Genomic DNA, 27,991 nt, shown 5'->3' with positions numbered 1-27,991 from the left:
TGTGCATTGCGGTTCAGGAGATTCCACTTTAACTTTTGATTTTGTACTTGCTTTGAATAGACGTGATCACCAAAACCCAGAATTTCATTACAGAAAACAGGGCAAACATAATAGAAATGGGCCATTCTACAATCTCTGGAGCCACTCTGTGATTCGTGCTGATATTAAGTCTGTATTTTACCAAGAAAAAATTTTCTAGTACAGCTTTAAGCTCTGATCAACACATTGTAGGCCTGCATCCCAGCTGCTAGAGGGAAATTATTGCTTCTTTTCATGTAGGAAATTGCCTATTTTGTTAAACCGCTGTGGTAGCCCAACATCAAATCCACACGCACATAAGTGGACCAAATGAATGAGTGATGGACAGACAGACAGACAGACAGACAGACAAACGGACCACTACTACACACAGCTACTAGCAGACTTGGGAAGAAAAAAAAGAGAAACTGAAGGGGTTTGCCAGCTGCCTACAATTCTTCTAAAATCCCCCACAGTAAACAGCAGGGTTGGCGTAGTACACCAACATATGCACACACATATACACACACATAGAAACACACACACAATTACAGTGCCAGTTCCTTGGGCGAACACATGTCATTTTGTCTGGTCTTCTACTGTTCACACTTCCCATGCACTGTCCCTTGCCACAGCCTGCACAAGCCTGCAGTGTGAAGTGTATGTCAGTTAGTGTACCGTGTGTGTGTGTGTGTGTGTGTGTGTGTGTGTGTGTGTGTGTGTGTGTGTCTGGCTAATTTTAACACAATTACACTTGACAGTGCGCATGCACACACATGCAACTGAAGCCCATAAAGCAGCAGGCAACATTCTGGACACATTTTAACCCTGTACACTTGAGCCCAGCTCTATGCTATTTAACACCTGGGGCAAAACACTGCAAGGCCACAAGAAAACATCCGTTGGCTTAGACTCCCAGTCATGTGTAATGAATGAGATCTGCTGGTTTTACTAGAGTTTGTTCTCTGGTTCTCTCTTCATGCTTATTCTATTCACCCTCATTTCCGTTTCCTCTCCAACTTCCCACCCTTGCTTTCTTCCCCTCTTCCCTCCTGCCCTCCCCCAGCAGTTTTCCATTCAAACAAGGATTCATTCATCCAGCGGGCTGTATGGTTGAGCACCAGCAGCAAGATTTGTTCCCTCTACACCGAGTGTGAGTGTGTTTGTGAATATGCAACTGAGTGTGCTATGGAAGTATCCTTCTTCACAAGTAACAGAGGCTTTGATCATCTTGGATTCATGGTACAATGAATCCACTGATGAAACGTTTAAATGGCAGAAATAAAGGACTGAAGCATCCATAGAAACATTTCAAACCACTCCTGCTGTGTAATCCGGTTCTTTGCTGTCTATTAGTGTGCTCAGTATGTTCTCAACAATCAACATTTCATCAAAATATGAATAAATACTGCTTCTATTTGGCTTTGGTGGTTAAAGGAGTGCGATAGTGTGGATCGGTAGCGGAGCTAAAACAATCAAACTTTTCAACAGTCAACTGCCTTTTAAAGCCTGCAGCAGTGAGTCTTTAACCCCCTTTACATTGCCTCTTCAAGGCAGGAATTTTACCCCGTTATTCCATCTCGCCGTGCTGTGTAAAAGCCACAATCCTAGAATCAGGGGACAGAGTTGTCTCACCTTTAAGCCAGCATTAGAGATAGTAACAGCACCATGATGAAGTCTGAATAAATACAACAGCCAGCAGGACGGGATCATGGGCCGCATTGGGTGTGACATTTTGACGACGTGTTATACATGCGATCAAAAATTTTAAAAGTAGCTAATAGCCGTTAGCAGCTAACTCAAAGAAGAACAACAGTGGTTGAAAATGCCCACAAATCTGGAAAACAATTAGACCCGGGAGCTCCTTACCATCCGAGCCGAGGACGAGATCAGCCGCCATGTAACAGGGACGGTAAATGATTGTTATTGTTATGTTAATGCCATTGTTATATTTCATAAAGCGCTGTCAATGCATCTGTTATATGTCACACTATGCCCATGCTGTTGTGTTACATATCACGTCCGTCACACCTTTTTTGCTTCTGCAATGCCTGCATGATGTCTATAATCACGCACTGGAGTGGCATGATACCGCTGTTGTCTGGTTCTGTGTTAAAATACAAAGGCGCCATAACGTCATAGCAGCTTTATAGTGACCCTATAGCACGATCTCTGTGTATAAAGGGCTTTTGATTGTTCCAATTTACCACATAGAGCTTAAAAGCTGCTCTAATCAATATTTTAATGAGTCAAATGGTATTTGTAATGTGAAAGGGGTTGCCTTTTAGGGTCTTTTAGCTCACTGTTTTCTTAGTTCTCAAGAAGCTTGTTTTCAGACACAGCTGGCAGCGATTTTTTGGAGTAAAACTCTGATAAATCCACAGAACACTTGTTGCCCAGCACCTGCCAGACAAGGTCAGGAACTAGCTTGTGAACACAGTGGAGCATTTAGCAGGTAAAGAGATGGATTTTGGATGTGTGAACAGCTGTTTGCTAATGTGCTGACCACAAAAATGTTATAAGGTGACATCAGTGTAATGTTTTTACCAGAGATGTCATGACACCAGAAATTTAATAGTCATTACCAATTCCAGTGAAATTCCACAATTCGCGATACCAAATTCAATACCACAGTAAAAAAACAAAACAAAACAAACAAAAAAAAACCCATAAATAACATAAATCCCATGTACTTAAACATACACTCCTTTTTTAAAAAAAAAATATGTCAATTCAATTTAATTTAAATTTTAGTGTTAATCCCTGATGCCAAGTTCTTTTCTATGTGGGTTCACAAGATTTTGTGGGTAAGGAAACATATATTGATATATAACATATAGAATATTAACATATTTCTTCTCCATTGTTTTTATTGTTTAGCACTTTTAAGATGTGACACTTGACCTCGTGGTAGGCAATCTGTCCTGCCCCACCTCCACTGTGATTGTACATCTGTGTAAAGTAACAGTGACAAGTGCAACATTTTAACCAAAAAAGAAAGAAAAAAAGCCAAACACGCAGCACTCAGCGTAGAATAGAAGCTCCAAGCCTCGTTACGCTGCTGGTGTTTGTAGTATAGTGTAAATACACTGCATTACAATTTTGAAGAATTTTAAAAAAGTATATTGATGTCATGTTCCATGTGTTGTTCTTCTTTCTTTAGCATTTAACGGCACATTAGAAAACTAATGTAAGTGTATAAGTGTCCAGTCCAGTGCGGAAGAACTGCATCCCTGGTAGCTACAGTACTGGAAAATAAGTACCACTACGTTTTTGGAATTTTGGCATCAACTTGGTGCAGAAGTATCAGTTCACAGTCATAGTGGCCAAAATATTAATGAATTAAGGACATGACTTTGGATTCTTTCTGAAGCAGTATCAACTGAGAGACTTTGTGTGCATAAGGGTCTTGATCTTCTCCCTTTTTGAGTCAGTTATTATCTGTAAATCACTTCAAGCACAAAGCAGTACTGCACATTCAAATCATCTTTTAAGAGTTGGCTCTGAAAAAACTAAACAAATGATGGAGAAGAGAATGTCATTCACAAAACATTTGACCTCTTTGAAAGCATGTGTTGAAGAAATGACAATAACCCACCTACAATAAAATGAAATGGGCTCTCAATCTCTGCAGCAACATTTTGTCTGGACAGCTTTCCAGTCAATCACAGGGTTTACACGAAGCAACCATTTACACCTACAGACAATTTAGATTAGCCAGTTTACTTTATTAGCCTGGCCTGCATGTCTTTGGACTGTGGGAGCAGGCCAGAGGACCCACACAAAATCTACATTGTTGTTGCACCAATGTGGCACACTATTCAAATGTTACAATAAATCCTATTGTTGTGTTAGCGCTGCTCCTGTGTGTGATCTTTACAAATGATTTAGTTAGGTGATCAACCAGAAAGCTGAGATCACATTTAAATGTGCTGGAGCCTATTGCACCAACTGTTCCTCAGTTCACACTTTGTAAGTTTAAAAGTTCAAATGGTAAATGGACTGCATTTGTATCTGAGTGAATGAAAGGCAAAATTGTTGGTTGAATAAAAGTGCTTCTCATTCACTTATTCTCTCACACACACACACACACACACACACACACACACACACACACATCGATGGCAGCAAGCTACCATTCAAGGTGCTGGCCAACCAATTTGAGGTTCCATGGGGATCTTGTCATACACTTGGGCAGACTATAAGGACAGTAGGGGCAGCTTTTTGCATTGTATTTTGACGCAGAGGGGGTCAGTGACAAGCAAGGTTGTGACGACTCAGGACAAGAAAACCAGTCTCCTGGGTGTAAGTCCTGTACTTGTTGGACCCATCCACCATTATTATTAATTTATTTAAATTCAGCTAGTCCCCATAAAGTCTGCATGACTTTGCGATTTTACATAACCACCACAACTTAACTCCAAGTTCGATTATTTAAAACAGGTGAAATCTCATTTTATTGTAGAGCTGCACCCACATATTGATTTGCTCTGTCCCTCCTTGCCTCTTGCCCTCTCTGCTTCTTATGAGAGGACTGCTGCAGGAGTGTGAGCTCCATGCCTGGGACAGAGTCACACACACAGTAACATGGCTAGCTGTTAGCATTATACTGCTACTGTTACCCAGTGGTTATTAGCAGGTTTAACAATAGAGTTGTGGTGTTTCAGTATCAGTGTGAGATTGTTGGGGCCATTTAACGACTCGATATCTGATGTTAGCTGCTGCTGCTGTGTTCACTTCTCCTAACTGGGCGGATGGAGAAGCTTTGGGGCGGATCTGGCTCCTGTCTAAAGTTGAACCTGGCGGCTCCACAGAGCCCAGTTGACGGCCTTGGAGCTCTGTGGCTGGCTTCCAGACTTTGGGGTGCTTCACGGCACTTCCACCTATGGTCGAAACCCAGTGTTCACACTCTGATGCGCTCTCAGGTACCAAAATCTGGCACAGATGGATTTAACGTGAATAGGTACTCGGTAGTACCTATTCATGTATGTATTCGGTTTGTACCCTTTAAAGCACCAAGTGCGGTACCTAGCCCTGAAGTTTATGTGAGTTTATGTGTTGCTAAATATGTACACCTATACATCCAGCATGAAGAAACATCAGCATTCATTAGGCGTATTTTGTGTCTACCTGATGATCATGAGTCTGATATTCTTTATCTTTTAAGCTGTTTTTGGTCTTGGTACTAACTCCTGAGAGAACTCCTGGTTCTTTGGCTACTAAATGCTCCACTCTGTTTACCAGCTAGTCACTAACATTGTTTGCTGTTTGTTGCTGGGCTGGTGGAAAAATGTGGGTTTCTAAAGCTTTTTCTGTTAAAACAGTTGTGTGCTAAGGTCAAAACAACTATGAGAGCAGTGAGAGTGAGCTCACTAAAGTTGCACGCCAGGAAATGTAAACAATGAGCTGAAAAAAACAGCAGAGCCAGGTTATTATTCTGTGTAGGTTTGTTAGTGTGAGTGACCATTTTAACCTTACATAGTCACCTGATCTATTGCTATTACAGAAATAGTGATTAAAGTTAGTACAAGTTAGTAAGTTTTAATGGTGCCACCTGGCATGTTTATTCACTTGTAACTAGTAGTTACTTAGTATTTACAAAGGACTTTACACAAAAACTTTGAAAAGTATTTATGAAAAGCCAGTGAAACCAAATTCAGATTATTAATTAGACATAAATGTCTCTGCCATTATTGCACCTAAGGACTGTAGCTGTAGTTTTGCAGCTGCTTAAAATGGTGCAAATCGGGGATGAGTAGGTGAAGGAGCGGAGGAGAGAAGAGGTTTCATGGTTAACAGAAGAATCACAGTGAGGCGGAGGAGATGTGAGCATGAGAGGGGCCCAGCAGCAGATGGACGCTGGAGAGAGACATTAGTCACACAACAATCAACCCTGACTGGGCGACTCCTCTGCACCCTGGGTGCCTCTCCTCTCTGTGTGTCTCTCTGTCACCAGGCAGGCCTGGGCCACTCCAGCCAGGACAGCAGGCTTCATGGTGTCAGTGCCAGCCTTCAGGAGAACACACACAGGGCATGCAGCCACAGCCCTGCAGCTGCCTTGGACTCTCATGCTCTCCCACTGTGTTGCCTTTCTTCCTCTTTCACTTCTTTCTTACAGCACTCACTGGCTTCCACCACATGCCAGCTACATGTATGTGTTTGTGAGGATGCAATGTGCATGGCTCTCAGCCTCTATATTCTCAAAAGCAGGCCAGTGGGGTTGTAATGAAATGTAATGCTGCTGATGTGTGAGTGCCTCAATGACCAGAGGGTCTTGTGTGTGTGTGTGTGTGTGTGTGTGTGTGTGTGTGTGTGTGTGTGTGTGTGTGTGTGTGTGTGTGTGTATATCAAGTTATACAGTGAGAAACAAAACACGTTTTCAACCAACAGAGTGGGGGGTGGGGGGTTAGTAGACGCAGAAGTAGAACCATCCCAGTGAGAGGCTCTCTACCTGCTCTGCCTACCCAGTTAGCACTAGCTAACACAGCACAATGTGATCTCATCCCTATTCGTCATATTGACACAGAGCTGTTAATCTCACATCGAAACTACTCGACTCTGTCAACCTGTGAATAACCGTCGGGTAGCATTAGCTTTGTGATGCTAACAGTTAGCCCTGTCACTGTGTTTGAATGACTCTGTCACATGTGCAGAGCTCCAGTTCATAGCAGTAGTCTTATGATAAGCAGAGAGAAGGGAGGGGCTGAGAAAATCGATTCGCTGCACGCAACTCCACACTGAAATACGAGTTTGCAGGCTGTGTTTACGTGGTCAAACAAGTCCGTCACCAGTGGAAAACTTTGAAAAAATTTGACACAAAGTAGCAAAATGGCCCAAGTGGCTCCAGACGTTCCATCATATTCTGATGCGATAAATGACACGTTAGGGCATGTTAACTGGAGTGGCTGCATGTAAACGGGAATATTAGTGAAATATTCATTTTCATTATCCATGTTAACAGCTTAGAACCATATTGTCTTTTTCGAAATAAGGGCAGAAACTGGAACATTTTGTGCATATAAACAGTTGGTCAAGGTCCTCACAAAGACAGAAGTACATGGATGTGTGTGTGTGTTTCTGTGTGTGTATCAGCAGGGGGTCCTGTTGGTAGACAAGTTGAATGTGTTATCACAGGCTAGTCAGTTCCTTTCACTCATTCTTCTATTGGATCACTCAATGGCATCTGTTTTTACTGCTTCCAACATGTGTGCGCGCACACACACACACACACACACACACACACATTTATACAAGAGGATTTTCTCATAATCCTCAAAGCAAACATTGTTCCACTTTACAATGTTTTGCCATGTTTTAATGGTCCCTTACGGCCCAAATAGTATTATTCAGCATCTGAGGTGATATTTCTTGTTTCCTGCTTATTTTTGTTTGTGTGTTTTTTCATCAAGGACCACCCAGGCCCAGCACTCATTTTTTATTTGTGTGCAAATGTGACTTAAGTGTGAGATATTTCAACAGATTCAGGGGTGCTTCATTCATCTTGCCGTTTTAACAGCCTCCACAGCGGACACATCATTTGCACCTCATGTTATTCAAACAGTCAGAATGTATTTAAGTATATGATTTCAGTCAGTGCTGATGCACCATCTGTCCCTGAGCTCCACACTGGTCACTATGGGAACAAAATAACATACACTTTCTTTTACTGCACTAATTTGAGCTGTATTATGATGAATGGACCTTTCAATATGTGAATTACTCTGTTGCCTGTTTTTGACATTTATAACTATGTCTGCATTGTTACAATATATAATTATTCATTCTGCTTGGCTGAATTCTAAAAGGATCACGGATGAGTGAAAGCTACAGCTTCAAAGCATTACTGTACAGCCTGGATCTTCAACAGGGGGTCCGGGACCCCTGGGGGGTGCTCAGAGCTACTGCAGGGGGGCCACCAAATGACTGTTTGATCATTTTTGAAAGTACACATTAACATGAATGGAATATATTTTGCCTTTTGAAACAACTTATCGTTTTGAAAGTGGCGTTTCCTCCCTGACCTACCTGAAAGGCAAATATAGGTCAAGACTGCAGCCTGAGGATGGCCCTCCACCTGACAACCTCTGTCTACTCAGTTTAATATGCACAGCAATTTTATATGTGTGGTAGGTCACTGCTCCATCTCTCTTTCAGTTAAGGGGTCCTTAGCCTGAAAAAGGTTGAAGACCCCTGCTGTACAGTGATCAGTGGGATTAATCACAGTTAAAAAGAGGTTGGTGGTCCAACGCAGTTGCAGGTTTTAAACAATTTTCAACAAAACAAAACACAGATATAGCATCTCTGACATAAGCACCTGGGTTTGGTTCATATATAAATACACTTAAGTCTTAGGTTGAATTGGGGTATCATTTGGGTTTTTACCTATACTGGTCCTTAGATGATACCAGTGCCAAAATGGTGCCTTCAATCAATACTTAAAATTAAAAAAAAAAACTATAATTACCGCCTCATGGTTCTTTGCCTCCACACACCAGTCAAGTTGCATTTACAGTTTACATATCACTACATCATGTTACCCTATTAGACATTTGTATGAAATTTTGTCATAATTACATGTGAATTCTTGAGTTATGGCCATAAACATGTTATGTGGAGTCACAGTGACCTTGACCTTTGACCACCACATTCTACTTAGTTCATTCTCCAATCCAAGTAAACGTTTATGCCTAATTCGAGGAAATCCCAACAAGGCCTACTTGAGATATTGCATTCACAAGAGTAAGCCAGACAGGAGGGCACAGTGACCTTAAACTAATTATATTCATGACAATGGGACGTATGGATACTGTATCCAGGTAAGACAGAATGCATATGACCCTCAGCATCTCATACTACCACACATTTAGAAAGAACACTTATGATCGTTTTTTGCTTTCTTCCACTTGATTTGAACTGCTAAATGCATTTTAACTGGAAAAAAACCTCACATTAGCACTCAACTGTAAAGGCTAGAGAAGAGGACTGTAGCAGTTATTTGGTAGATCTCCATGCACACCGGCTTAAAGACTTTACGCAAGTCGTTTGGCACCAGCACATCGACTGTATCCAACTGTGAGGGATTCTTTATGCTTTACATGCTAGAGCCGTGTCACCACAGCCATTCACCAGCAGCGTCAGGAAAAGTGAACCACACATAAGATCAGATGAGAACGTGTCCTTGACCACCTCTGATTACGGCATGCATCTAGGTGCATTCCCAACCGAGTGCAGTGGTATCTACTTATGATCCACTCACACAAGACACTATTAGGTAAGTGTTCATGGCCAGATGTAAACAGGAGGTCAACAAGCAGAAAGAGAAGAAATGCTTTTTCACAGGGCTACATAACCATCAACCATGTGACAATTTTCACCAACAAGACTCAAAAACAGTGTTTTGTTTCAGCTGAACTGTGGGGGAGTGTATCTCTCTAACTCCTCAAACAACCACGAAGCACGATATGAGATTGTGGACGTTATGTAAAATATTTAAGGGAGTAGCTGTATCATATACTGAGCACTGCAAACAATGGCACACATGTTCAAAGTTAAGTTTGTGGTGGGCATTACACCTGGGAGGTGTTTGTGTCATGGATTATCTTTATGATCAGTCAGATTGCACAAATATTTTCCATACACACTGAACTCATCTCTTGTGCCTCCATTTCTGCTGCAGACTAATCAATCCTGTACTCCACCACTCGTGATTTTTGTCTTGGCGCTGATGCCCGTCTCTGCATTCACCCTTTATAGTTCACATGGTCACGATTTCATTTAATCCATTACTGATAAATTCATCTTGCACAATGCCAGGAAAAAAATAATCACCTTTATGAGAGTCTCGAGTTGGTTTGATTAGTTCTGACCCGATTTCATGTTTAAAAAACAAAGACGGATATTCATTGGCCCGAATGAAAAAGCCGTATCAGTGAAATGAAACCAGCAGAGTTCCTTTTATTCTTCCCCAGCGCTAATACACACTTGAGAAAGACAGAGAAAGTGAGAGAGACTTGCTTTATGAGTGGTGAAGAGGCAGTGATTCACAGCATGCACTCCCCATTATTTCACCATCTCCTCTCACAGAAGCATTACCATTTATGCACACACACAGTAATTGGTCACAGATTGCACACTGATACAGTGAAGTGCTTATTTCCTCCTGGAAATGTGATGGTAAAATGTTTAGCTAGCAGCTCCTCTCCCTGTTCTCCATCCTGCTCTGTTATTCTTCTTCTTCCACCAGTTTTTGCTGAGTCAGACCGAGCCATTATGCGGCCTCTTCCTGGGGGGGTTCGCTGTCAAACGTAGACCGTCTCACATACACATACACACACAGGCACACCCACACACATGGAAGACAATATCCTCCACCAGTAGAAAGAGAGGCCTGGGGAGGTTGCAGCAATACCAACACCATTTAATAAGTGTGAACTCAGGAGCATTGTGCTGAGACACAAACCACATGTTTGTTTGTGTGTGTGTGTGTGTGTGTGTGTGTGTGTGTGTGTGTGTGTGTCTCGTTCCACACCTAGCGAAGGAACATTGTATGGCTGCATGAATGTGAAGAGAGTACGGTAAACTCCATCTATCCATCCCTCTGCCACAATTACATCCTCTACAACTAACATATGCTCTGCTCTCATTCCCGCTGCTCAAAACACACACACAAACACACACACAAACACACACTCACACACAAAATGAATTAGCCCCTGAACTGCGTTTTCCATCTGTGGTCCATTAAAACGTGTGTATTGCTTTATTTAGACCGACTCAGGTTAAGAGGCAGGGAGTGTGGCGGCCGTGCATCCCGTGCTGCTGTGCAGTAGGTTATTTAAAGGACATAACTGGCTTGCTAAGATTTACAGTTCATAATTTTGGCCATTTCTTTCAGTAATTATAACATCTTACTCACTAAAATAATTCTAAGTCAACAGGCTGGTTAGATTATCTGAAACTCTTTAATTCTGAGGTAAAACCAGAGGCGAGCACACCCAAAATGTTAATCAAAACTACTGTAGGTATGGCAGGTCATACTTAAAGAAGTACTTCATACGATGAAAAATTTAATTTCCTCAAGACGTTGGTCTGTAAACTGTGATGAGCGTTTACAATGGACAGGATGGGTGATCATTTTACCATCCACCTTAGTTTTCTCTTCCATATAACTTTAATTATCAAGAGGTTTGAATTCCTTTTTCTTCTGTATAGTGTAGCAGTATTTTGAAAATCCGAAATTACTCTACTCTAAAGTATCTTGTTTTAAATTACATTTGAACTTTTCAGCCCTGTCAAATACCAATTAAAAAATACCCAAGAGTAATCAAACTTAGGGCTGCAACTAACGATTATTTTCTGTCAGTTATTTCTTCGATTAGTCAATTAATCATTTTATCAAAAAAAGTGTTAAAATGTTAAAAAAAATGTCGGTCTGTCTCTCCCAAACCCCCAAATTATGTCATCTAATGTCTTGTCAAAGGGTTTTAGTTCACCGTCATGGGAGAGTGTATAAAGCTGCCAATATTTGAACGTAAGAAGCTGCAATAAGAGGGGATATTTTGGGGTACTTTTATAGTACTTTTCTATGAAAAATAACTTAACCCGATTAGTTGACTACTAAAATAGTCATTATTTTAATAGTCGATTTATCATCGATTAGTCGACTAATTGTTGCAGCCCTAATCAAAATGCATTTTTCAAATACAACTAACAGAAATACTGCCCATCTCTGATCACCATTTAGCATGGAGGCTCCATACACAAAGTCAAGGTGATGTCAGTGTGTACCTGAGAATCTTAGGTGGAATTTCAGGAAAAATAATAGCTCGAAAAATTCTCCTACCCAGATTTTTTACAGTTAGTTTAATGTTCACTTCAAGATTTCTATATTTATTTAGGTGTTTATTACTTTGACTTAGATGTTCAGTTCAACAGTTTCCCAGGGTCTAATAAAGTCAAAGACTGTTCATTTCCGACAGTGCCAAATTTTTTTCCACAGGGGGTTGAGGGGTGTGATATCAGCCGATTAATCTGCTACCTGCCTTTTCCTGTTCCAAACTATAATTATATCAGCCTTTAAAAATCCATCAGTCGACCTCTCACACTGATGAAACGACTTAAAGGCAGAGGATTTATTTGCACGGCAGATCTTGGCACTATGGCACTATGTGACTTTTGCTCAACAGTAGCCACTGTGCCATGTGTTCGTAAATAATGGCAAGTGGCGTTCAACATAGAAAAGCAGTTGCATAAGTGAAGAAAAGTCATGAGGATGGCAAACTGTCTTAGTAATGTCAGCCACACAACATCTAGCTAAAGTTTGCAGACATTAGCTTAGCATAAGCTATACAGCTAACTGCTACAGGTTATACATACAGAGAAGATCAGGATGTAGCAGGAAACCTCTGTGTTTATTACATTGAACAAAGGTGACTGACTCCAATGGAAGATGTATGAAGTTATGAATTTTTTCTGCTGTCATTAGCTACCAACAGCCTCTAAAGGGGGTCACCCCGATGTTCCCAGGGTAATACATCTCTTGATAAAAACTAAGATTGTTCAAGTTTGGTAAGGGCTAGCCTCACAGGTCAAATTGCAAAAAAAGACAAAGGGAGATGGGGAGATGAAATGCAGTTTGAACTTTGGAAGTCTGTTCAGCCACTGTGGAGATATCAATGTCTAAAATCAAAACTGTCTTGCCCACAAATCTAAGTGCCACACACTGTAGGTGGAGGATTTCAACATACTGACCCAGCTAGCATCCACTGAACATCTGACTTACAGAAAAACATAGCTGAGAACATAAAACCCTTTGAAAGGCCTTCTGAATGAGTCATATGAAGAAGATATTGAGCTGGGGAACATAGGACCAGGGGAGCATAGATACGCTCCCATCAAAAGAACAAAAAGGCAAATCAGATCAGAGATGTTATCAGAGAACAACAGAACAAACAAACAGTGAGTAATCACCGTCGGGCCTGCTGAAGACAAAAACTGAGGTCGTGAGCACACCAGCAGGGAAGCACTTTTTCCACTGTGAGAGTATCAGAGAGCAGAGCGAGCTGTTGTCCTGCTCTGCAGAGTGTTTATCGTGTCAATTCCTCCAACTGGGAAAGTAAGCAGCAGTAGTTGAAATCTAGACTTCCAGCTCACTTCCTGCTGAGGACAGGAAACATGAGGTTGATTCAGACTTCCCATGATAGGTTTGTTGCTTCTCGTCATTTATCTGCTCAGAACTTCAATCCTAAAGGAATGACATCATGTCCTTGCTAACACAGATAAACCCAAAAATGCTTTTAATGTGTGTTCTGTTCACAGTTAGTGGAAGCTGATTCTAGAGGTGCGTCATCCACACTGAAATGCCAAAGCAGCAGAAAGACACTTAAAGCTCTGCCTATACTTTTTATTTCATTGTTGCTAGGCAAAAAAAGGTTTACTACAACCATGATCTGGAACAGAGTGTGGTTGGATGGATCGGCTAATTTTGGCAGGTGCCAGACTCTACTGTTTTTCAGGGTACAGCTCTGTTTCCACTAAATCTCTCTGTGTTTCAATTGGTAAACAGCCACATAAAGTATTACTATACTATCATATATTATATATATTTTTAATTTTACAAAAAATTATAATAATTATCAAGGGCTGTACCTGACTCAGTTATTTAAGTATTTTTATTTAAGAATTAAGTCAACTGAACTGGATTTGGATGTTCACTAAGAATATCTGACCATTTGTTCCTTTTTTTCCTATGCTTTGAGAATTTAAATGGGGTTCAGCGGGACTTTCAGAATCACAGCGATGTTCACAACAGGTAATAAAGTAAACAGGTCAAGTTAGCTCCCCAAGATAATGCATGCTAACTGCACTGACAATGGCTTGGAAATGTTAAACAATTTTTTTTGCCAACACCAGATATCAAACAAAAGCCAGAGACTGTATTGTATTAAGTTGCTATGAGCTGTAATTTTACTCGTTCTTTGGGCAGCTGCCTCCGTCTCACTCAAGCCCCTTTTACACCGACTCTTAAAGGTGGGAATTTTCTGCTGTTTTTCCGCTCTGTCATTCTGTATAAAAGGTATAATCATAGGCACCATAGGCAGCACGGGTGTGACGTGTTATACGTGCAACCCACTGCAGGAGATTTAAAAAACAGCTGGTAGCAGTTGCCAGCTAACTCAAAGAGGCGGAACAGCAGCCAAAAATAAGATCGACAAGGTCCAGGAGCTCCTTACCCTCAGAGCAGAGGACAAGACCACCCATCATATAACAGAGATGGTACATGATTGTTATTGTGATGTTATGCCAAGGCATATGTTATCTGTCACACTTGAAGCTGACTAGAGGTTCTGTGCAAAAACGCAAGGGTGACAGGAAGAGGGACCGTAGTGGCCCTGTGGTGCAGTCTCTGTGTAAAAAGGGCTTCAGAGAGATCGTAGGGTGCTCAGAGGAGCGTTCACTGTGCAGCTGAACATCCCTAAAAGAACACTGCACACTGACAAAAAAAAAACTTGACTTGTAGAATTTCTTCTATCCTCATTTCTGGCTCCACCTGATGATTCCAATTTATAATATCATAATATGTGTTTGTGTTTATTTTGAATTATAAACCAGATGTAATATAGAAATCTGGGGTAAATTAGGTTTCGAAAATTTCACAGCAAAAAACGCAGAGCTGCTCATTTGCAATTTCTCTCCATATTTCTTTTTTAATCTATTTTTCTTAATTTTCTGCACCCACATTAGGATTTTGTTTTACTTAACAGTGTTCAGAGTCTTCTTGCAACAGGAAACAAAAACTTTTGAGTGAGCAGGGATATAAAATAAGGGTGGAAATCTGTTTACATTAAAACCGAAAACAATAAGCTGCACATACATATAGTGCAGAGTATAAAACAAGTGATTTGATCTTAACCAGAAATACCAGAAGCTCAAGGTGCTATGTGCTCCTTGTAAAAGCACAGCGACATATCTATCTGCTAATGTTAAAGATTAAAACAAAAGAAGTGCATCAGCCATGTTTTCAAGAGGTTGAGACACTGAATACATATACGTATTTTTATATATATATATATATATATATATATATATATATATATATATAAAGAGTTCCTCCTCTCCTGTCTACACTGCTGTAGTTTAACAACCTACACACACTTCATGCTCAGTATTGGAAAACTGAGTGTAGATTAGGGAAAAGAGATATTTTGATATAGTCTCTGGTGGTATCTTATGATGCACTGAGGTAGTGTTGTCACAATGCTGGAATTTCTTTCTTCAAAAACAGCTTGAAAAAAAAACCTATTCTAAAAATTTTCTATACCACAGGGAAAAACTGGCATTGAGAGCATTTAAGATGTTTTATTAAAAGATAAATATAAAAGAGCATACCATAACAATGATGACTTTTCTGGTCTTGGTTAGTAGCAGAGAAAAGCAGAATAAATGCAATAAATAAATAAGAGAGAGCGAGAAGGTTCAGCTGGTATCGGTGTATCGATACTGCTGAAAATGAGTACTGACATGGTTTCAAATATTTACAATCGATATGTATGTAATCAATAGTTTTGACAACACAATACCGAGGACACCATCACAATCTTTCTCTTGTGATATCGAGGCAGTGTTTCTTTACTTTGCTGCAGAATTGTTCTGTCTTAAGCTTTTTGTGAGTTTATGGCTGTTTAGCATTTGAACGATGTAAAGTGTGGGCTATAAATGTTGCTGTGTGTGTGTGGGTGTGTGACTCCGCACTTAGGTACACACGGTTCATCTCAGTTTTATGAAACTTTGTGGAACTGAAAAGTCTGTCTAATGCAGAGAGTAAAAGCAACAAAGGATAGATCCTGCTTTGTACACATTGATTAAGCCCTTTCAGGATTGTGTTTTTCTCTTCACTATCATGATGTAGCTTAGATGACTATCTTACAGTATGCTGCAGAATCACCTGTATGATAACGCCTTTCTTTTCATGGCAAAATATGCAGATCGTAGCACACTGTGGGTGATGTGACTCCCTGCTCGGATATAAGCGAAGAGAAAGATACATTTTAAGATGTATTTCTATTAGTGTGGACTTGAGGGACAGACAGACGGGGACGAGAAGAGGAGAGGAGAGACAGGGAGCCCAGGCAGGCAGACAAGCCAGCACAGGCTCCACAGCCTCCTGCAGCCAGAAACCAGCTCCCCCCTGCACCCCTGCACCCCCCACCCAGGAGGATGCCTATTGTTCCCCCATCCCCTAAACAAAGCCTGCCCCCCCCAACCTCACCCCACACCCCCAAAACTCACCCTCCCTTTCCCCAACCCACCCTTCACCCCCCACACACTCAGCATTGTTGCTCTAATAAACCGGCTCCACTCCCTAAATTTCATTACATACGAGCTCAGGCTCCCCTTCTTTTATCCTCTTTAAGAACACACTGACCAAATTTTTCCTCCTTTATCCTGCTGCATGCTAAACGCTCCTCACTTTCTGGTGAATGCATAGAAAATCAGCACAGTTATGAGCAAAGATTAAATAAAATGCAGAAGCTGTTACAGTCAGGGATGTGTAAAAGACAGGAAATCGAAACAGGGCTGCAGCGGCACTGTAGGAGTTGATTTTAATTAGCATCAAAAGGAAATTGTGTTTTTTTTTTTTTAGAGAAAATTCTCCAGTTGACACCTCAACAACTCCAACAGCAACACTGACATCCTCACAGTCAGAAACATCACATAATTCCCAGGACTGACTCCATCACCTGTTGATTCATCCAAAAGATAAACTGGCAATTTCCACCTCAAACTCACGTCTCATTCTGCTGAAGCAAACTTCATTATTTGAATAAAAATGAACAAAGTGGGTCTACATCTGGACATCACAAGACATCATTTCATGCCAGAAAGATTACTCCTCCTAATCCAGAAATCTGTGCACCGGATTGTGTACTCCTGTCTAGAAATGAGACGACAGATGAAACAACAAGGAGGAGGGCAGCGAGCAGCCCGTTGCTCACAACTCCACCATACTGTAACAGCATTGGTGAAGTACGTGAACACACACACAAACATGCGCATGTACACAGCGGCTGTGGCTAAAGCACACAGAGGCCATATGGTGCGTCCTCATCCACCAACGCCTGTTGCTGCCGCAACAATAGGCCCGCCTGGCCTGGACAGCAAGAGGCAAACACACACACACACACACACACACACACACACAAATGTGCGCACATACACACACACACACCAAATGGTCGTTAGTCAGTCAGTCTGCTTAGGCCCAGAACAAACGCCTGGATTTGCATTCTGCGCCTCCCTTCGTCCCCCCCCACCCCCCCTTCTCTCTCTCTCTCACACACACACACTTCCTCGGTCTCTACAGGTGCACGGAGCACTCAAAACAGATGTCAACGGACTGGAGAGGGAGAGGCACGGGGGGGAGAGGGGAGGAAAGTGGAGGGACGACGGGAGGCTGTTTGCCCAGGGTGAATGACAAAGCTTTGAACACTCGCAGGCCTAGACATAGCAAAGACAATGAAACACACACACACACTCACACACACAAATGCATCTCCTTGCTCTGTTACACTTTCAACACTGCCTCATTTATCATTTTGAAACACTTTGAGGAGCGCAAAGACAGAATAAGTACAATTTGCTCTAGTATCAAGATTTAAACTTTTTTCCAAGAAGATTTAAAAATTAAAAACTAATTTGATTACTTCTTTAAATCCACACTTTCAGGGAAAATGACATCACAGATATTGCTGCCTGTGTAGGGCATCACTTTATCACATTTATTCATATTTTACACTGTTGCCAGCGGTGACACATGGACCAAAACTCTTCAAAATCAACACGTATATACCTTCATGAAGTCAGAAACTAAATAAAACCCTGTAAATACTTTGTATGTTTTTTTCTGCTTTGCTTTTTTGTTATTTTATAGTCAGTTTAATGTCATCTCTATCACACATACCGATCATTTTGTAACAGTAGCAGACCTGAAATCTAGTAGAAAATGAGTTGATTGACAGAAAATTAATCAGTAACCATTTTGGTCACTGATTATTTGTTTAATTTCATTTTTCAAGCTAAAATGCCCACAAATACTCTTGTTACAGCTTCTCAAATGTGCACATTTGCTGCTTTCCCCTGTTCACATCACTGTAAACTGAATGTGTATTAGTTTTGACTGTTGATTGAACAATATTTAAGGACACTGCGTCAGGCTGTGAGCAGTTACTACCTCCAGATTCCGTGATTTACTGACAATTTTTAGACAAAAAAAAACCAAAACAATTTATCGATGAATTGGGATGTTATGCATCAAATCTACAATGTAAATAATCATTAGCTGTTTCATTCTCCCTGAATCATGAACTCACAATGACTGAGGTTATTTCACTGTCATCTCATTGACAAAACAAATTATCTCCATTTCACAGTTACATTTAGCCAGATCAATTCTATTATAAAGAAGCCCAAACTAGTCCGAACTCAAATCCTTTCATCTAACGTACCCCTCCCCTCATCTGACAGATGGATTGCTGTTACAGAAGTAATGCGTCTACTATGTTTCATCCTACAGGCTGTAATTTTCTCCAATAATTACATTGTGGTTTGGCCTGCATCACCGCAGATCTCTTGCTATAAAGGACAAAAGCAATCCTTTAATCAATATTTAAAAGGAAATACATAACACAACTATAAGCCCATATGGGGAAATCATAGGCCAGTGGGGGGGGGGGGTTAAAAAAATCTGGAAACTCTTTGACTAAATCACCCTCAGCTCCCAGAGATTCATTAAACATGTCTGATGTGAGCTGGTGTAAAATGAAATGACTGGAATCATTAGACAGTAAGCAAATGAAAAATCATATTTTCAGAGAAGCACAAAATGACCCTCACTCCTCACACATGAAATCAGTTCAACCTACAGACTGTGGAGGTTGTATGATTTAGACAGTAAGAGATGAATCAGTCTGGAAAACTCAAATTATAGAAATGAATTCTACATCTTTAATATTTGGTATTTTCCTTCAAGATGCTCAAACAAATCCATCAACGGCCTTTCTGATCGTGTTCTCATTGGGCATATAATGTGCTCTGTCCACTGGGTAAACACAGGCTGTGTGCATGTTATCAGCCTATGGCCTGTTCCTGTGACTGGGGCCTGCCTGTGTCGGAAAAGAGAAAACCCCGCCGATGCAACAAGTCCCCCATTCACTCCCAGCTTTGTTAAGCTGCCTCCCAGCGCTGCAGCGAAAATGTTTTCATCTCTTTCGCGTTACATGTAGGTCAATATATGAGGCTAACTCTGATGGAGAAACCTCCTACAGCGTGTATTTTATTATACGAGAGAAATAAGTGATAGAAAAGCAGGTTTGTTTTTTTGGTGTCGGGAGAAAGGGGGATAAAACTGAAGTGAAAGCGACATCCCTCGCTTTGAAGCTCACACGGCAAAGCAGTAATAAGCTTGTTAGACTTGTTTAACATGTATAAAAGGGTTGAGTGTGTCGATGAAGCTCGCGATGTCGCCGAAATTATTTGAATTTCAGCTTCAGTGACCACTTCAGGGTTTTAGAAACAAGCGAAACGTCCGAGGGCTTTCAGACGCGCAGGCTATAGGCTGAGGGGGGACTCCTCCTTGGGAACTTACCTCGATTCATACGCCTCTTTATGGATTAATTCCCACACTTTTCCACGGATCGGAGTCGCCACAGCATCGGGAAGCACTCCGCCGACTCCAGAGTCTCCTCACGGTTTTGGTTTGATGAAGGATCGGGCGCGCTGAGTGCGTAAAATGCGCAGCGTCTCTCCAAGGATGCGAAATATGCGCGGAATGGGAGCAGGAATGAAATGAACGCAGTGGACTGAGTTGAACGGGGCGGGGTGAGAGGGACTGGCGTCACCCTGGATGGATGAGTGAGTGAGAGATGGGAGGATGGGTGGAGAAAAAAAAGGAAAAGAAGGAGCGAGGGGGAAGGGGCCGGACTGTATGGGCTGCGTTCAACAACAAAAGAAAAGAGTGGAGCGCCCAAACTCTATTCAGTGGAGGAGAAGAATGGGTCGAGATAAAAACACGGACTGCCCTGCATGGATGAGCAGCTGACAACGAATCAAACAAGGTCTACTCAAAAATTACAGTGACAGCATCTTTATACGAGTTAAATTTCAAACTTTTAATAAGTTCTTCCTTAAAAATTAAAAAGTTAAATTTTAAACAATGGAAGCGACATTTTAAACACTTAAATGAGGTTATGTGACTTTTTAAAGAAGCATAACACATTCCTCCTACTACTAAAATGTTTAATTCATAAGCAATAAAATGAACATTTGCTAAATTCAATACAGCCTTCCCCAGTCTGGTATCACAAGTGGTAAATGTTTGCAAACCTGAGATAGATATTGTTGTGTATCTGACATGCTGACTAAGTACCCTGACTTTGTGACTGTTTTTAGCCTATTGGTACTTCTGTCATAGGTCTACAAGCAGAGTGGAGTGCATCAGTTTAAAAAGTCTTAAAATGTCTTAATTTTATTGTTGTAAGTATTAGGCCTTGAAGGTCATTAAATAGTCTTAAATTTGAATTTGTGAGGTCTTACAGCTACAAACATTTTATCTAATTTTATTTATTCATCTTTGAAGCCCCCTTTCCATTGCCTCTTCAAGGCAAGAATTTCATACTGTTATTCCACCTTGCGCCGTGTCGTGTAAAAGGCACAATCCCAGAATGGGGGGGGGGGGATGGGTACAGTTGTCTCACCTTTAAGCCAGTGTCAGAGGTAGTAACAGCAGTTGAACGATGTCTGTATGAACAGGACAGCCAGCAGGGCAGGATCATGAGTGGCATGGGTGTGGCATTTTGACAGTGTGTCATGCTTGTTACCCACTGCCAGATGGTTAAAAAGTAGCTGATAGCAGTTAGCAGCTAACTCAAAGAAGAAGGACATTGGCTAAAAATGTCCGCAAACTGGGAAAACAATGAGGTCTGGGAGCTCTGTACCCTCCAAGCAAAGGACGAAATCAACTGCCATGTAACATGGACAGTAAATGATTGTTATTGCCATGTTAATGCCATTGTTATTGTTTATAAAGCGCTGCCGAAGCGTATGTTATATGTCACAATAGAGGCCGTCACTGTTGTGTTACATGTCACATCTCTTTTGATTCCTCAATGTCAGCATGCTGTCTAAAATCACACACTGGACTTGAGTTTCATTTGTAAAAATTTGCCTAGTCACACTCTTGTGAGTGAATGTCCACATTTCTGATGCTACAAATCTTTAAACCTACCACTGAACCTAATGCTGTCTTTTTACCTGTTGGCAAAATGTAGATTAACCTAGCTCACTCCAATAACCATATTTCTACATAAAACCTACATCTGCATGGGACTACACATAAAGGTACAACCCATCCTTACCTCCAACACTTGAGTAAGAAAAAAAATCTTTGTGCAAAAACTGGTTTTACATTTTGTTAAAAATAATCTTTAAAAGGTCTTTAGTGTTTTAGTGTTTGATACCTGTAGACACCCTGACTAGCCTATCTTTTAGTAGGCTACTTATCATTATCCTGTCATGTGTTAATTCTTCTTTTGTATTATAGTCAAAGTGGCTGCTGTTCAGCAAAAGTTTCATGGTCTCTCTTTAAACGCAAAGTTTAACCTTGATTAAGAAATCTCACGTTTGCATTTAGATATATTATAACCACATCCCTATTAAACAAAAAAATTTGAAAATTCAGAGATGTTGTGTCTCTGCCAGTGATTTTAGCTAGCGGTTGTTGACAGAGTTATGGACCTAATTCATTCATAATCCCACTGAAAATCTGACAAACCACAAAGCAGGCAGGGCAACACGCTGAAACAGAAGCTAATGTAAACACATCAAGAGCTAAACATTAATGTTACTTTCAGTTGGCTATCTTTTGTGTTTATAGGTTGTTAGTAGGAACACACAAGCAAGAATAAAGCAAATTATCTAAATTCTCCTCCAGATGTTTGTTTATTAATTCAGAGTATAAGTAGTCTGGACTCAGTTCTAAACATGGAGATGGCTGAGCTGGCAGCAAATGATGTTAATGCCATAAAAAGTGCTCAACAATGGTTACAGTGTTAACCAGGGATGAACTAGAGAGGGGGTGCTACACTTCCCCAATAACCCTGTCCCAATGTCAGCGGTAACAGCCATATAAGCATAGTGCAAGGCAGTGATAAAGAGCTGGCCAGTGATATACACACATGATGATTACAACAAAGAACAGAGCAGCTCAGATTACTACACACACAGAGGTAGTGTGATTTCATTCTCTGCTCAGAATGCTATTACTCCACTATATCTTTACATTGCAAGTAGTGCTTTGCTGCAATATTAATGCTCTTAGTATTGCATACAGACCCCATCACCCACCCCTGGACCGCCCTGAAGGACCCTCAGGGTTGTTGGGAACCCGACTTTTAGTAGCCACTGCCTTAACCTGAAAATCATTTTATCTCTCTCAGATCTTTGAATGCAGCAGGCAGCCGCCTCTGCCTCATAAAGGAGTTGTTGTTTACTACTAAGCTCTGCCTATCTCAGGTTTCAACCCCTCAGGCACTGCTGGACTGTCATCTCCCCAGAGGGAGGGGCTGTGACATAAAACAAACACAGATATGCCAGGGTCACAGGCTGGAACACCTACTGCAACCCGACACTGCAGCCAGGCCAGCCAGCCAATAGACTAGCATTCCACATGGCGGCATGTCTATGTTTGTGTGTGTAAGTAAAATTCTCACGGATGCATACAAACACACCCACACACAGCTGACTCAGATGTGGATCATACTCAGTGTGTTTCTATGACATCTTTGCAGAGGCATGTGTGTGTCATTCTCAGACTCAGAGCCATGCAAACACAGAACAGGCTAGTAAAACATTCAGCGTGGTGACCTTAAGGTCAACAGTCTGACCTCAGATCTGACCTCACCTGGTTTCCTGATGTTTTATTAAAGCTGTCTGTGCCTGGGAGCCTATATCTTCTTCATGGAGGCTCAAACACTAAGGGGCAAAAATACATTTATTATTTAGAAATGTATCAAGTCAGCATTTTCTTACTGAGATTTGTGGTGTTGTTGTGGTTTTTTTTGTGCCATAAAAAGATGAAAACTACTGCTCAGATTGTGTCAGACTAGTACAGCCATAAAATCAAAATAATGACTGTCACTCCCAAGAAACTCTTTGAGGTGCTAAAAATAACTTTGTGGAGGGTTAAATTTGTCCGGTAAGCTCTACTTTGGGCACCGCTGCTTTAACTGGAACCTTCTAATCTGTGCATTCATCTAAATCTGTGTATAATTTAATATTTTGGTCTCCTCTGTGCTTGAAATGACAGAGGGGAAATAAAGATGGAGAATGTCAGAGTTGATGGACGCTAAATGTCAGCAAGAGCCCTCTTGTGGTCTGTGGGGAGCGAGCTAAACAATAAGGGTGTGGAGTCTCCACATGGGTTTGATTCATACGAGATGAGTTTAGGATGACATTTATGCAGAGGCTGAATTGACAGGGTTCTCAGTCCCACAACAACCATCAAACTTGTCACAGTACCCTCAAGCAGGAGACTGAACCTCCGGGCTTACTCACTGAGAGCAATTCTTTAAAGCTTAAATGTCTATACGCTCCAATGCAAAGTGAAAATAATGATACCTATTGTCATCTTTAAGTTGACAAAAGTTGAAATTCCCATGGCACGTCTGTGTCACCATTTCTATCTGATGCACCTCCTTCCTAAACATTCAAACAGTGCTAGCAGCCTAGCACCAGGCAAACAATGCAAAACAGCCAAGAAAAAGACTGATAATATTAACGGTTATTATATCAATTGCATGTCCCTGAATTGAGTTGAATTAAATTTTATTGTGGCAGACTCTGTATTATTAACAAATATCCATCTCATTTTCATTCCCAGGTCTTCAAGCTAAACACTTTGTTATGCCCCTCAGCGTTTGATAGCAACGCACAGGGCACTTTTAACTTATCTATGTGACACACAGCTAAAACACATTGTAGCCACCACGAAAGTACCAAAAACTGCAGTTCTTCGAACAGCCACTTGAGGCTGGCTCCAGAAGCCATTTAATCCCCATAGACCTAGCAAGTTCTGTTGACTTGTTTTACACAGTGGAGGAAGATGATGTGAGTGGTGCATCCAGAAATACTCATTGTATACGACACAGAGTACCGGATCGCACTCTGGCACAAACTTTATCGTTCATAAATTAGGAGCACTGTCGGAATGTACCGTTCATTTATCCAGAGCACCGCATTCTCAGAGTGGCAGAGCTCACTCTAAGCACTCTGTCTGGGAAGACAGAGCAGCAGAGTGCCGAGTGGAGTAAGTGTGTGATTAACTTAACCGTTTGTTACTTCATGTAGGAATGTAACGCTCCATTTCTTTGACCAACAGGGCTCTCATTTTAGCGTAGAGCAAATTTACGAAGGCACCATGTCAGGTCACTTACTCCCCAGGACCACGAGTGTTACTTGAAGTAAACACTGACCAACGGGACCAGACTGGCTGACCCGATTTGATTTGACAGGATTGCTGAAGGTGGAATGGCTGATTTGAACCGTTTCCTCCAGTTTGTTTCGATATCGAAGCCAACATTAGCTAATGTGCTACAAAGTTAGCATTACAGAGAAATCCAATATTCCTCTCAATACCTCCCCAGATGGACATGATATCCCTTAATATGAATAACGTTGTTCATCTCTACAACAGGAAATTTTGTTGCCCTAACCTGAGACGAAGTTTGCGCTATACATGCAAACATTTTTGACGATTGCCTCCATCCAGTCATTTTGCCTTTTTGCATTGTGGCTAGTATGCGATAAAATTTAAGCTTTGAGCCATGACTCCTTCTATTCTGGCTCCCAATTACACAACAACATTTTAAGACTCCTGTGTAACCTACAGCCCTTTGGTGGCGAGTCGTGTTTTGCCTCCAGCTAATTAAATGACGACATTGTGATGTTGGCCCTTAATGGGTCTATAGACTTCCATGTTAAAATGTCCAACTTTACAGCAGAAATAAAACAAACAAACAATCAAACCAGAAAAAAATGTTTTTTGCATCTACAGCTAAATTCAAGATTCATGATAACAGGTACAGAGGTTGAATTTCTGTGTAACTTAGATTTGAATAAGGCTTAAAGTTATACATGATTATGAGCGGGCTGCTCTTGAGTGACAGGCTCTCTGTCAATAGTGTCCTCAGCTTCTCAGTCACATCCACCCCTCGCTCCTCCACAGCACCAGCCTCTTGCCAAAATATGGTCACTTCTGGCCTCAAAAAAACAGCGAGAACAGGCTGAATATATTGATGTCCAGAGAATTAATATAATATCATGATAAAACTCCAAACAATGCTTGGTAATCGTTGGGCTTGCAGGAAGGTATTAAGAATGTTCAAGTCAAAAGGCTCAAGTCCAAGTGAAGTCATGAGTCACTGGTGTTGAAATCCAAGTCAAGTTGCAAGTCTTTTTTTGATTTTCTTTAGTCAAGTCTAAAGTCACCAAATTTGTGAGTTCAAGTCACATGACTCGAGTCCACGCCTCTGATCATATGCAGAGAAAATGAAATCCATTTATTGAACCAAAACATAAAAGCAAATGAGCACATTGAAAAGCAAGGCCGAATAATAGCGGCGTGTTCTGATAACGCAATCAAACAGCGCGGTGATGGACGAAGTAAAATGTCAGCAGTGTGGCGATATTTTACTTCGTCCATCACCGCACTCGCATTTGCGACTAAAAATAGTTTTGTGCAGGCAAAATAACTCATTCAGCACGCTGTGTGAGTGCAGATTTCAACCAGCAGCAGAAACGAAATGACGAATCCTGCCGGTTGTGGGTTGAACGGGGGTCACAGACACAGACAGGAATACGTATTCCTGTCAAATACGGCAGCGCAGGATAACGGCTTACCGGCGACAGAAAAGTCTGGCTCCAGGTGAATAACTTGTTGTCACGACTGCCCAAAAGTACCTGAACAGCCGAGCCATGGTGGCACACAGTATGTTGGGTATCAGAGGAGAAACAAGCCGTTCACATTACTCTTTGTGGCAGGTAATGGCCCACAAACCTCACCACACTTTAGGGACTGTTCTTTACTTATGAAGGGACTTGTCAGGGGAAGAGGGTGGCTGGTTGAATTTTATTTCATTTATTTATTTTATTTTGTTCCCCCCCCATGTTAATCACTTATTGCAGTGCATCCCTACTTTCTAGTGTTCCATCCACTCAAACCACTTTTATACTACATGCCACATTCACCCATTTACACAGCCATTCATACATACATAAACCTGCTTATCAGCCATGCATTCACAAGCAGTATCTTGCCCAAGGATACCTTAACATGTAGAGTAGAAGAGCTGGGTATCTGTATCAGTACCACCAATCTTTCAATTAGCGGATGACCTGCTACCTCCTGAGCCACAGTCGCCCCTCACATTCCAGTGATATCCACTGATCGCCAGTTGGCCAACAAATGTAGAAATGTGCCCATTAAAGCAGGCAAGAAGAAGACTGCTAGCAAACAAACATGAATGCATGGTATTACAGATCTCAAACTAGCCCATGAGTGCATGTGGTTCCTGACATATCCTGTGGGATAAATTGCTGGACAACAGGGTTAACAGCAGATTAAAAGCTGTTTGCATTCTTTCCATTAAATCTGGCCGGTTACGAGTGGACTTCAACAAGAATGCTCCTTGTGTCCTCTGCAGTTTGTGGCTTTTATGGAGAATATATCTAGGAGAAGAAGAGAGTGAACCCTTTGGAAACATAAGTATGTCATTAATACAAGTAGACAAAGTGATTAAAAATTACAGCAAAATAAAGTGAACTATGGCCTTGACGCTTTGGTAATACTAGAGAAAAACCATATTGAATGGATCTGAATTTGAAAGAGAAGGAGTAATTAAAGTAATACTTGAGCACATAAATTAATCAAACTCTCACCTAATAGAATTTATTCTATTGCAAGATGAGCCTGAGGAAAATAAAAACCTGAAGCACAGCATTCAGTGCGATCGCAATGTATTCTGGCACTTCACCGAAACCTTGGGCTTTGTGACTGTTGCTTACCTCCATTATTCCACATATTAGTAACTATATTCTGGAGAGTTTGTTTGTGTAGGTTTCAGTTTAACCTTCAGTAAAGTGTGTTTACATGTATGTGTGTATGTTTTGTTTGAGCAACATTTCTGACACAAGGAACAGGGTGAGTGCATCCTCACAGTATGAAGACTGCGAGGCTTTACATGATGTTAATTTCTGTGTAGATTGCTTCTGTTTTTCAATGTACTTTCAGTAGCAAAGCAACTCAATGAGTGTTTATTTTAGTTTATTTTAGTTTACTTTTTTTGTTTTTTTTTATTAACATTATTAGCAGCAGCCTTGGAACTGCCTGATTATTCAAGATGGCAAAGCGCTCTGGAACTTCGGCGAATGAAAACTGCTTTCATAAGTTAAAAGCAGTTTTATCTTGGAAGCCATGGTTTCCTGTCTCTTTTTGCATTGCTCCCTAACTCATCTTTATTTCATGAAATGCAGGTATTTTATATTCTATATTTGAACTAATTGCCCTCCAGTAATATTACATTTATTCATTTTTTTATGTCTGGGTGGTAAATGTAGATGAAATAATGGTGACAATATCAGGGAGTAAGGAAAAAACTGCCTCCCTAACTCATGAGTGTTGAGATATAAACATATTTAACCACAGTTATACAACAGCTTAATTCAACAAGGAAAATCAGCCTAATCAGGCCAGCAGTAATGCTATAATGAAGACTTTGAAATGATAAGCTGGTCCTGCTGATTGCCTTCTTGAGCCTTCTTCAGTTTCCATACAAGGTACACATCAGATGCACATAGATGACACAGTCCTATAAGCCTGCTGCCCAGAGCTTATTCTCACTGCAGCTGACAGGAATCATTGGCT

The 27,991-nt window shown here is 41.1% G+C and overlaps 1 protein-coding gene across 1 annotated transcript in view; it reads right to left on the bottom strand.

Annotated features, from left to right (window-relative positions):
- The window catches only part of tead1a (TEA domain family member 1a), a 56,900-nt gene extending 36,986 nt beyond the window's left edge, over positions 1-19,914 (bottom strand). The window contains exon 1 of the mRNA XM_049574978.1: positions 19,661-19,914. The gene's annotated coding sequence lies outside the window, so the exon portion shown is untranslated. The remainder of the gene's footprint in view (positions 1-19,660) is intronic.
- Positions 19,915-27,991: the final 8,077 nt, after the last annotated feature.

Source organism: Epinephelus fuscoguttatus, linkage group LG4 (assembly GCF_011397635.1).
Source record: "Epinephelus fuscoguttatus linkage group LG4, E.fuscoguttatus.final_Chr_v1".
Taxonomy (NCBI): domain Eukaryota; kingdom Metazoa; phylum Chordata; class Actinopteri; order Perciformes; family Serranidae; genus Epinephelus; species Epinephelus fuscoguttatus.
This window is presented reverse-complemented; position numbering and strand designations above follow the sequence as displayed.